Source organism: Anarhichas minor, unplaced genomic scaffold, assembly GCF_050575085.1.
Source record: "Anarhichas minor isolate MPS153535 unplaced genomic scaffold, ASM5057508v1 ptg000021l, whole genome shotgun sequence".
NCBI classification, from domain to species: Eukaryota; Metazoa; Chordata; class Actinopteri; order Perciformes; family Anarhichadidae; genus Anarhichas; species Anarhichas minor.
Window position 1 is genome coordinate 9,988,963 of NW_027466467.1, and position 12,246 is coordinate 10,001,208.

General features: G+C 41.9%; 1 protein-coding gene across 1 annotated transcript in view; it reads left to right on the top strand.

The window, feature by feature from the left end:
* Window positions 1-12,246, top strand: part of quob (quattro b) — a 76,275-nt gene that overhangs the window by 48,501 nt on the left and 15,528 nt on the right. The window lies entirely within an intron of this gene.

Consider the following 12,246-nt stretch of genomic DNA (forward strand, 5'->3'; position numbering starts at 1 on the left):
TACAAACAGGATTCTGTGGTAAACATCAGGACAGTGATCAAGAGAGGATTATAATGCATCTCTCTATACTAAACATACATATTGAAGCATGTTTGCAAGATGGTTTGCTCACATTGTGCCATAATTTTGTATATTACATTATACTTTTCTACAATTAATGAGAAAAAAGATTTTCTGAGTTGTATCAACATTTAAGTCTTTTGTCTTTTTGTATGTTTAAGAAAGATATCTTTGAAAAATGAGACTAGCTACACTGACAAAAGAATGTATTTCCATCCCAGAGAGACCTGTCTCTTTATAAAATCTCAGTAGGAACAAAGCAGTTAAAGTGGGACAGATGGAAAGCAATTTAAAGTGTTGCAAGCACCTCCGTCCTGTCATTCATTAGCACTAAATATAGAGCGTGATATGCAGAGCTCGATGGATTAACAATTACAAGGGAAATGAACATTTGGGAACATTTAATGTCACGATGCATCACTCGTCGGCACCTGAATGAACAATGAAAGACGAGCACACGCACATGCACACACATGTACAGAGCCCCACTCTGGAATGTCCTTGAATGCACATCTTTCCTCCACAAGACCCTTATTTTCTCTTTAGCACGACACAGAAGTGACATGCTACTCAAAACACGCCTTAAATCCTTAAAGACCCAGAAATACCTCACACAAAAAAGCATCTGTGCTGTAGACAGATATTGACTCAGAGGAAGTCGGACTTCTATCCCTTCTGTCTGTTGAAAGAACAACCAAATGTCTAAATCACAAGCCCAGGCCCCTAATCTTGATAGACCGGGGATGGGCAGGAAATGATGTCACAGTCACAGAGGAAGATCTCCAGACGCTGATAAGGTCGCTGTCCCTGGGAACGAGAAACAAGAGAGAGACGGCCCCCTTTGTCTTCTCTTTCTTCCTTTCATCTTGTCCCATTAGGACATGAGTGATTACAGCCGAAAGCTATTCAGGCATTCGTCACTGAGGCAGTGCACTTCATAATAATGTCACTCAGACATGCTGGAAGTGTTTGGGACTGATCCAAGAGCAGGATATGAATTGTCAAAGCTGAGATTGCTCTTCTCCCCTTTGCGTTAAATCAAAACAACCTGTGCCACATAAAGCTAATGAATATAGACCTGGAGAGCAAATGGAGTCAGGTAATTGATCCAAGAAGTGATGCGGGGGTAGACTGCCAAGGGGAGAGTTTGTGTTTTCCCATTCCTTAATGGCGATATTAGTGTGTACGTACACTCACTATGAGTCATGCTTTATAAACCGTTAAGACCGTGGGCTGCTGTGTCTAAGCCTACATGGGAGGTTATGTGGGCGAGTGCTGGTTTGAAGTAAATCACTGAAGGGGTCCTGCTCACTCGCCTCAGGGGTCTCCCACCCACTAGAAAGGAATTAGACTTGGAGGGAGGAAGGGAGGACAGAGGGCTCAGGGTCTCATCCTGCTGCGTTTGCGTGCGTGTGCGTGTGTGTGTGTGTGTGTGTATGTGTGAGTGTGTGAATTCCTGTGTTTATGCCTGTACTTAAGAAATTGCAGTACATGTGCACGTTTATACGGTTGCTTAATGAACCCGTGCGGGTGTGTGCTCCAAACTTCCGGACTTGAGCGGTATCTCCGGAGCTCTCTATCTCTGTGTACATTTCTGCGTCTAGTTTTGTCTGGTTCTCTCTGTGCGTACCTCTGTGTGTTTATGTCTGCCTTTTTAAGAGCGTCCTATCAAAACTCCCCATCCACTGACTCACAGAGAACACAGCAGCCCCTCCGCTGTCTTTTCTGCCGGCTTAGATGGACAGCCCATCTGGTTTTCATGAGGCAGGGATCAAAAGTGAGCGTCAGCCCGCTTTCATCCTCTCCGCCCTTAGCTTCACCGTCACGTTTCTGCTGGGGAGACAGTCTGGACAAGTCTGGACCTTGACAATGAGTGAAACCAAAACAAAAGCAGATTTTTTTTTTTTACAAATCAACTGGAGTCAGAGGTAGAGCCCTGCCGATACATAGGCAGACCCTTTTCAAAGATATCTTGTATTGCTGAATTTGTGGGTGAATAAGTAACAATACATTTGCCAAAGATATGCTTGATGTCGCATCACAATGACATCAAGTCCACTTCAAATGTAAGGGATCCTTATCAATATATTATGTGTCTTTAAGCTCATTGTTTCAGTCAACATTCTTTCGAGACGAAGCTAGCACGCAGTTTTTGCAAAAAAACAAACAGATAAACTAACTCTACGCTACTTGCCCATGCAGCACCAAACAGCAAACAGACAAAGTTTGGAGCTCACAGCTAAACCGTCTAGCATTTAATAACTATAGAACCTGATATTTGTCTTGAGAGTTGGTGGAGACCAAATACAGAGCTGAAGGAGAGTAAATGTTGCACTTATATTCAGCAGGTGGCCAGAGAAACAGCTGTAAAACAGTGGGATGTCAATAAGCAACTTTTAATAATATCTCAACGTTGAGTTTACAATTTGTTTCCGTGGTAAAAATCTGAATAAAAAAAAGTAATTACTATATTGGCATCGGACCAAAAAATCTTGTATCGGTCTAGTCACAAAAATCACTTTTAAGTGGAGTGATCATTGTTGAATTAGTATAAGCAAGCAAATTTGGGAATCATCCTACAAGTACCCTCTGTTGCTTGACTCCTTTTTTTATACAGGTATAATAAAATCAATGGAAAGACCCAAGTTGTCGAGAAAGCACGAACGAGGGCAAGAAGGGATGATTGAGATGGAGAGAATGAAACAAAGAGGAGAAACAGGGAAAGGTGTACCACATTTTCAAAAAACGTCACCTCCATATTTCTGTGGAATAGGGTGAGAGAGAGAAATTAGCATGGGCTTTCTTTCTGTGAAAGAAAAACATGTGAGGATTGCTCCAGAGACGGCAGCTTCTGCAACTTCACCTGCTGAATAATAAGGAACATTTGATTAAAATAAATACTTTCTGCCTTTTCTCCTCGTGATGAAAACATGCATGGACTCTCGTGTAATTTCTGGAATTTGAACGAATAAACAGAGGTTGAGGCCAACAATGAGCTGCTTGTCTAAACCATCTCACTCACACTCATTCTCAGACAGAAATAAACGATCGCCTGTCAATCTTTTTTTCCTCAAGGAATGTCTCAGTGATGAACCTCGCTTCTTGCAACAGGTCTTTGGTTTCATACCCAATACATCTTCCACATCCAGATGTAAAATGCAGACCAGAGGGTGTAACCCCTACATTCCTCAGAACGAATGTGGAAGTGTAGCAGCGCTCTTCACATGCCTGCTGTTTAGCTCGGACCTCTGCAGGGAAGCACCCTCCGCCGTCTCTCCCTTTGATACGAGTCAAAGTCTGGGCAGTCTGCCGGAAGACAATTGCTGAGGAGAGGAAATGAGAAAGCCTGGAGCTGACGGTGGAAGTCTGGGAGGGACAGGAGAGAGGAGAAAGACTGACTTAGCCTTTTAAAAGCCTCACAGTGATTCAAATAGAAAGAAAGGGGGCCACAAACAAGGGGCTGGATTTCAGCAGCTCTGATCTCTGATGCCGGGGCAAAGGAGTGTGTGTGTGTGCGGCCGTGTGTTTGCATTCATGACACAGTAGGATGAGGGAATGTTTACATTCCTTACATTACATACAGTATCACACACACTCAGTGAGTGTCTATATGGCAACTGGCATGCTTTTGTGGATCCATTTGTGGCATATTGTGACTGTGGGTGTGCTAGAGTATGTGATAAAGCCTGGGGTGAGAGAGAGAGCGAAGAAACTCTGAAAAGCCTCGAGGGGGATTTCCTCTGAAAGGGAAAGCTTTTCTCCTCCCCCTCTCAGAAAATCTCTTACTCCCTCCTTCTCTCTCTCTCTCTCTCCCCCTCTCTTTCTCTCTCTCACCTCTAAACTCTCAAAGTAGCCAGAGAAGCGAAGCAAGAGGATCAACAGGCAGCCTGACAATTTGCTGCTCTCTGTGCTACACACTCAGGCTTGTGGAGAGTCTATGAAGAATGGAAATTACTTTGGTTACTTTTCGATCAAGACAACTCACTGTCATGTGGATGTACTTCAGTCGACTTCTCTTGTTGATGCTCTAAACATGCACAGGTCTCACAGCACAGAGCCCAGGGAGGCTGTCTCGAGAGGATTATAAGGACCAAAAATGAAAACAACTTTTTTCCTTATAGAGGAGAAACGTCTGCAAAGATGGTAAAGTAACATCACAACAACACAAGATTTAGTCCTGGTCGTACTTCTTGTCGGTTGTTACTTTCTGCTTTAAAAGTTAAAGTGCTCCACTGACCCAGTAACAGAGCGTGAGCCTCTGGTTTGGACAAGGGACTTTGTTTCTTTCTCTTGCCAGTCATGTGTGTCTGAAACTTTGGAAGCCTGATGTGTTATAACTAATATATTATATATGCCTTAAGCAGTTGTTTTTTTTGCACAGTATTGATGCACATTCTTTGTTCTCTTTTTATGAAACCGTATCTTTGTGACACAAAAGCTAATGTAACTGCACTCTTCAAACCTTTTTGTTATCCTGAGCACAGTTGGTGGGACTGTTTCACTTCAACAGCCCACGGCATCTCAAGCTCTCTAAGAGTGTGCACACTGGCAAAGAGAGAGTGACAGAGAGAGAAGCACATTGTCTCTTGTTTTGCATCTTTCAGTCCTTTGATTCGGACTTAATTGATTCGGATGGGACACATTCTTCAGTGAGTGGGGAGTGTTTTGGAGTATAAAATATTTGACTGCTTTGCATGGGCCCATAATGCATTTCTCCAATTCAGCGTTGGGCACTTTAATAAATTCAAACCACAGGGCTGTTTACGGTCACAACAGAAACTAATTAATGACAAAGAGTGAGCCACAAGACGGAAACATGTTTGATGATGGGTTTGTTGGATAAATGCAGATAAAGATTTAGGGTTCGATAAAGATCACAATGTTGCATATTTTGCTTCTCCTATCAGCTTTCTATTCATTCAGTGTAATTTCTATCTTTATATGGAAAGCAGTCAGACCCCTAACATCTGTCGAAGTATGCCAGATAAATGATAGCTTTCAAGACTTGGCTGCTCATTGTGGCCACCACTGTACTTTGTCCCCCCTTCACATGCACTGCGGCACTTGTTTGACCAGCTTTTACAGCCCCCTCTGTTTGTTTTACTTATTGCATGACTGATGTTGTCTTCCGTGACCACCCTCCAATTTACAGTCATGAGCTTAGCGGAGTCTAAATTATTAGATTACCGCACCCGTGCGTGACCAGGAGCTTCAATCTTGGGTAAACACTCAGCAGTGATACATAACCCAGAGCCCTGGCTTGTTGGTGTGAGTTGTATTTACCTTTACAGGAGTGACTGTGTGACAAGGATAGCCAAGAGTCATTCATTCACCAGCAAGGTCAAGCACTTTCTTCTTAAGGCCTTACCGCAGCATGCGTTTCATTCATTGTACAGTAAACATGTATTTGCAGTAAAAGTGTCAGTTGCAGAATTCAAAGTATATTCAAAGTTAATGCAAATCATGAAAGCCTGTAGTTGCTCCTGGGTTTTGGATGTTCTCTCGTCGCACCAAAACATGTTTAGTTTGAGCTCAGCTGGGTTTTTATGTGATTCACTCAAAATGGTATATCTCTCATTAGCAAAGGTTAATTAAGAACAAGTCAACGATGCCGGATTTAGCCTTCACAAGACAAAACACGTATATTAGATTGTTTTTCTGAATTCATAACAAGGAGATGATCTTTTTAAACCTGCATTAATTGGTTTTGCCTACACATCCAGCAGACGCAGAGTAATATTAGCATTCATCTGGTGCTTGTGTCCATCTGATGAATATAAGTCCCGTATTCACTGTTCTTGTTCTTCACTAACCCCTTGGATAAAGAATATTTAAAGTCTCCACTGTGTTCACAAGCTTGTTGATAACTTTGCCTGTCTGCAGTTTGGTATTTGGTTGAGCTTTTTGCTAATAAACTACATGCTAGCTGCATCTAGTAATGCTAATGTCATTTTGTGAGCGTGAAACCAAAACAACGAGCTGCAAGATGCAAAAACGCTCAGTAGAGTCGAGGAAAACGGCAGTCGGGGGATAATTCTCTGAGTTTGTGATAACAAACAACCATCTTTCACACACATGTATTCATTTGACCCATTGTTTACAGAACGATATTTCTTACAGCAGCTTTAAGTCTCTTGATTACCGACATGGAACAGTCTCAGACTCTCACAGATCAACACATGCCTGCTTCACATCATTAGTCAGATATACTCATCCGCATTTTTTCAACCCCTTAGCTTAGAGTATACATGCATATACCTTGATTAACTGTTAGAAACACTGTGGACATGCTGTGGTATGGTATCCAGATTTTCATACGTACTGGCCTAGCTTTAAAGGATCACAGATGCTCTCTGTCTCTCGCAACAGCCATCGGTAGCTCCATCCCCTGCCTGTAACAAGTATCTTTACAATACTATCTTCTGTGCCCTCTGCTTCACTCATTGTGATTTTGCCAAATTTCAACAGAGGCAGACAGGGAAATTCAAAAAAATAAACCGATGTGATTTATAGAGAAAATATGTATAATTGCAGACATCTGTCCCGTGGAGCTGTTTGAGCCGAACTATTTAAATCTTGCTTCAATCAACGTGTCGAGTTTCTGAGAGTTGTAACGGAGCTCTGAACCATATTTTTCAGTGTGTTTATTATCTCTGTATCACAAAAGTGGGTCAATCTCAAGAGAGGCTGTGCAGTCTGTTTTCAAAACGGAGCTGCTGGCGAGTGTTTGGGGAAAAATGTCGGTGCAGCTATCGGCTGGCTATGAGTCAATTTTCAGCATGCATTGTCTCTAGAAACAGTCACTGCTGCGATGTTATTTCCTCCCCAGACTGTGTTTGAAAGTCACTGTTGTTGTTGCTCCTCTGGTTGCACTTTTAGGAAGATGGAAGATAGAAGATAACAGTTGTGTTGTAGCTGGTTCAGTGATCATGATACATCAGTCTCAAGTTTTTGCTTGCTTAAATTCAAAACCGGCTCAACGACTTCAAACTGGCAAATCTGAGGTGACTCGCTGTACGACGAGGCAACATTTACTGAAGGATAAGACCTTGAGTTTGTTTCCCATGTAGACTGCTGTGCTCGGTTGTTTGCAAAGCTCAAGGACGAAGAGCAACAGATGTCAGTGTTTAGTACACTCCTTATAAAGACACTCACATGCTGACCAACTAACAAATCCCTTGTGTTAGGGTTTAATGGATTTTACAAGGCCGTCCTTTACTTGTATTATTAACCCTTTCTAATTTCTTGGCTATTTTAACATTTTGAGATGAACAATGTGAACTATTACGGTGTGTTGCAGTCTCTGGATTGTATTTTTGCCAGAATGCAAGCGTTGGGAAATATGTTTTGTTATGCTTTATGGGAGCGGTTCATTATGAATCAGTCATGGACATTCCAGAAAAAAAAAAGAAAAAAAGTGCAACATGTGAAATTTTCAGGTACATGTAAGTTTTTGTTTTTAAATGTACATGGGGAACTTTTTATCTTTTGGGGAAGACTTCCAAGGTTTTACACACACAGCTGCACTTCTTTGCCAATCACTTCATCAGACATTGGGCAACATTTTTTCAAACCATACACCTGTCTGATCCTGTGGTAGTTTTTAAAAGTATGCTGACCTGGCATGACAGAAAGGATTTAATCTCTCTTTTTGTTGTTAAGTGTGCCCAAAACAGATGCAGACATTGTTTCAGAGCACTGATCTTTAAATGTGGCTGTGAGTCAGTTCTCGATTCCAAAAGAGATGACAGCAGTGATTTATATCGGATTAAGACACACTTGGTTATCAGCAGTGTAGGTCTGACAGTGTTTGAGCATCATTTACAGTGTCAGGGTGGATTAATGAGTCACTTGTGAAATCAAATCTCAGCTCATCCGGTTGATGTCATGTGATGAGAAAAAACAGGTCAAACCAGAAACCAGACACACTATCATGCGGCCTCTTCACTTTACAAAGTTCTTCAAAACTACGAAATAAATAAATAATAGGAACTATGCCATATTAAAGGTCTGCTAGGGAACACACACAGACACCATGTTTACTCCTGGCAGCTCTAAGAAATGATGTAGAGGTTTTGTCTTGAACAGGCTTTTTTTTTTTTACTGGTTCCAAGGATTTAAGATGGCTTAGCTGAATGGATTTCCCCTCTGCTGAGTTTAACAAGAGTGGATCACACACAAAGACAGCACTGTCTCACCGCTAAATAGGAGATACCAAATGTTTAAGGAGGAGAAAGATAGGGAATCACTGAGAGATACTGGTTATATGTTTTGATTAGCATATGAGTGATTGCTCCAAGACTCAGCATCTTCCCACTTTTAGGTTTTTGAGCATGAAACTAGCTGCTAACCCATCGGCCCTTTGTGCCCACGCTGTGATTGGCTGAGTTTATGGCTGGCATTATGGCTGAGTTGGTGGTGTGTCATCCGAGACTCTTGGACATATCTGCATGTCCGTTCATGCAGAATTCTGCTTATGTTTTGGGTTTAGCCCCGAGGTTCAGAGACAGTCAATTTCGTATGAGGATTTAAACACAACTGTGATGACCAGTCAAGACAGAGCTTGTTTCATCAGGAGCCGAGTCCATTTAGTTGAAGGTAATCTTCTTTAAAATCACATTCTGGTCATCTTACCTACTCTAATCTGTTGAGCCTTTGTGGCAGATGACACAGATACACATTGTGCATTACACACATTGACAGCTTGTTTACACTGTGGCTCAAACCTCGGTCCTGACTTTCTTTGGCCAAAGCCCAAGGCAATATGGAGGAAACCTGTAATTATGTGCTTAATACTCAACACTGCAAAAACTCCCAGGGGGCCCAAAGGGTGGATAAGACAAAGAGAGAAGCCTGTTGTCCAGACTAGCACGCCAATTTAGGTCAAACAATGATCTTTGTTGGAGACTGAAGCTCTTAAGAGTTAAATCAAAGGCTGCTCTGGACAATAATGGGCAGAGAGGGAATCCCCTTGTGCTGAATGTGTAGAGGAGGCGGCGGTGGAATGTGGTCGTCAGCTGGACATCGATCAAACCCCACTGTCTCTGCAGGCCAAGATAAAAGTTCGGGATTTAAGTTTGATTGAACGTTGCTCGCTGGCTGATTGTGGGAGTAAAAATACTTCGCAAAATGAAGTAGCAACTCTGTTTCTGTCAGCATAAGGAAACCAGAGCTAGACACTGTGCACTGATATACAGTGAAGAATTGTGTTATCATAAGGATGTAGGGAACTGTTTGTGTCTGGGTGCTCACTCAGGACTGAACAAATCGCTGTTAACCAGGGTTTTTTTGTAATGGGAGGAGCTGTTAAAAACACAAAAGGAATGGTTGGGGTGCAGATAACACAGCAGAGATTATACATTACTATGGGTGCGTTCAGCCAAAATGAGACTGCATGGAAAGACCAGGAAACTGCAGCATACATCTCAGAACCTCAGGTGTATGCCTGGCATTTGTAGAGGGTACACCTTGACATCACTCTTTCTTGTGGCACGACTACTTGGGAGGTCACAAACACACATCTTGAGAAAGGAAAGGTCACGTGAGTCAATAATGATCCGTACAACACAAAGAATGAGAGAAAACTACATCATGAGGACTAGAGAAGATAAAGTAACTGAGTTTTCAATGTGTATTTTTAACGTAATAGCAGCAGATGTCACGGTGTCACACGTATTCTGTATCGCCCAGAGAGGTTGTGAATAAAAAGTTGATAAAGTTCCTGATATGTTCTTTTTCTGATCCGAAATTGCTTGCTCACTGAATTGTGCAAGTATGTGGCCAACTGTTTTAACCAGTTTAGTTTTCCACTATTATATATTATATTATGCATTAATCAATTAATGCATTCAAATACCAAAAGGACAGCTCCTACTTTGCTTTGTCTCAGAAGAATTCCTGCTGAATCTTTCACAGTTCGGGCCTGTTTGGCATGTTGTCTGTTTGGCAAATGTAATGAGATACAGAAGAACTCACAACACCGGCAGCTTACCCTCCCTACCCCCTCGGTTCATTTGACTGGCTTGCTAGCCGGATTGAACTGGGTCCAAGCTGAGCAATGCTTTGTAAGAACTCAAGAGGATCTCACTCATATATATCGCTAGCCAAACCACCCACAGAGAGAGAGAGAGCCTCTTTTTGTTTTAAGAAGATGTTTATCCAGGCATAAGTGTTTGTCATTTCAGAGTGTTAACAAAAAGAGGTTTCATCTCAAATGATTTTGAAATAATGTTGTGATAATAAGTCACTCGTATTTTCGTTTAGGGTTGGATTTCAGTGACGGATGGATTAAAGGCCCGGCTACAGAAGTGTGAACACGCTCTCATAATTTTTTGGAATGCTCGATGAAATGTTAAAAGTCTATATCAGCCAAACTCCATTTATTCAAATAAAACGTACACAAAGGGAAATTAAACGTCCGAGCCCTGTCGTCCTGTCGGTTGGTCCCGGTTGACGTTCCCAGAGCCGTGTTGTATGAGATATGACCTCTGGTTTATCTTTAGCTTTGAGAAAAATAGTAGAACCCAAAGTTGAATGGCTGCAGTCAGACTAAAACAGCTGTGATGCATTACCCTTCAAGAGCCAGCCTCGAAGGTATTCTGTTCTCCATTTCCTAATCTATTGTGACAGATGTGCACGATCAGAAAAAAAAGGAAGCATTCTTCTCCACTGAGGACATGAAATGTCTCCAAGAGATACAAGGACTTAGCATACTGTAAGTGGTCAAATATTGACATTGATTTACACCGAACAGCCCACATTTAATGCTGTACACTTCATTTGAAGGAACACCACCTCGTATCTAAACGCACAATACCAAGGATTTAGCGAACAGGGAACGCAACACTAAGTTGAGTCACACAAAGTTGAATGATTTACTGAATTATTCGGTGAAACATGAAACAACTTTATGAGCTCTGTTCTCTGATGTGTCAAGACTGTCTAAGGTGCTCACATAAGCATCCACTAGCCAAGCAGTCAGCACAGTCCCAGTGCTAACCAGTGTGAGGTCTTTGAAGCTGCTGCACTTGTGTTTACCCTGGGCTGGTCTCTGGTCTCGGTCCGGCCATCAAGCTAAATGAGGAGGGGGGCTGAAAACGGAGTCCTTTGTGGGGCTGGGAGATTGACACAGCAGGGTACTGAGAACTGATTGTATGAATAGCACGCCTGCTGTGGTTAGCGGCTTAGATCTGTCCTGATCCAGAGTGAGCGTCAAGTCCTTATTTTCAACTCTTTTCATTACATTCAAAAGTACAGTATTCACAGTGCTCAGCATTGCATTAAATGCTTGGCTGTTTTACTAATCTATGTTGACAGCCCTCACGTCTCAAAACATCACCACATCAAATTCATGCGGCCGGGTCGGTTAGATGGCTTCTTTTCATCTGAAAGGTTTCTGTGTGTCCAATGCAGACATTTGTACATGCAGTGAACACAAACACCAAGTGTGCTTCTTGGTGCCATAAATTCACGCTGTTGCTTCTTTATGTGCATTTTTGACAGGACTGTGCATTTCTTAGGCCTGCTGGTCTTCTGCAAACACACCAGTTTAAATGAAGCAAATCCTGGCCAGCCATGAAACAAGTTGCATAGACTCATGCAGCACAGACTTAATCATCTCCAGATAAGTTGAGAACCTTTTATTAGGCTCAACCAAAATACCCCTCTGTGAGGGTGATGATAATTTACCGTCATAACATTTTTTCTTTTTTTTTTTTCTTCCTAACTTTGAAGCCCAAAACTCCTTGAGGGATTCCAAACAACCACACCCAGGGTTAAAAGGCCAAGAAAAAATATTTGTCCTGTCATTTAGCATTTGCAGAGCATTCGGTCTTGGCATGTCTTTGCCACGTCGACCTTCTTCAATTATAGCAGTGTTAGAATAGACATCTACTTTTGAAATTCTCAGTCCATATTTCACACCAAGGGTATTAATTTTCATACGCATTTGACCCAAACTGGCAGAGTACATGACATGAAAAAGGCTATTGTATTAAGATTGAAACAACATTTAATAGTATTTAATAACTGCAATGCCAGGAGTTCTGTTTGAGGGCAACTTTTTTTTAATCATTATGAGACGAGACAGTCTGTAACGGGTGATTTATTGGGCCCGAATTAAATGTTTTATGATTCATGTGCTTTGGTTGACAGGTCAATACAATTCTCATTTGAGAAGAATGTGCA